The following is a 542-nucleotide window of genomic DNA, read 5'->3' as shown; positions in this document are numbered from 1 at the left end:
CCTATGTGGCTACATAGATTCATCGAAGATTTCTCTTTTCAAACAATTTTCTTCCTACTTATTTCTAATAAATTAAGGGGGTTTGCATTCACTATGCTGAATTTGCATTTTGAATGTGCCAAATACAATTTATATTTTTTAGATTTACAGGAATACATATCTGGTATCTATATCTTTGCATTTTTTTATATATATTTAAAATTGATTTTTTTAAAATTCAAAAATGCTTTAGAATTGAGAAATTTTTTTAAAATTCAAAAATGTTTTTTTTAAAGATTTATGTAATTACATATGATATAATTATATATGATATAAGTCAAGATAGCACAAATTTATTGAATTTACATTAAAATGTATATAATTAAACATTTTAATTACAGACAAAAGCAAACAAATATTACCAAATGGACCTCAAAGCTGTTGATAAAATATAAAAATATTTAATTATTGTCTTTTTTTGAAAAAAATTATTCCATACGGACACCACATGCAGAGATGCATAACAATGTGTCTTAAACTTGGACTCTGTTTGGCGCAGCCGG

Source organism: Phalaenopsis equestris, unplaced genomic scaffold (genome assembly GCF_001263595.1).
Source record: "Phalaenopsis equestris unplaced genomic scaffold, ASM126359v1 Scaffold226317, whole genome shotgun sequence".
In the NCBI taxonomy this organism is placed as follows: Eukaryota; Viridiplantae; Streptophyta; class Magnoliopsida; order Asparagales; family Orchidaceae; genus Phalaenopsis; species Phalaenopsis equestris.
This window is presented reverse-complemented; position numbering follows the sequence as displayed.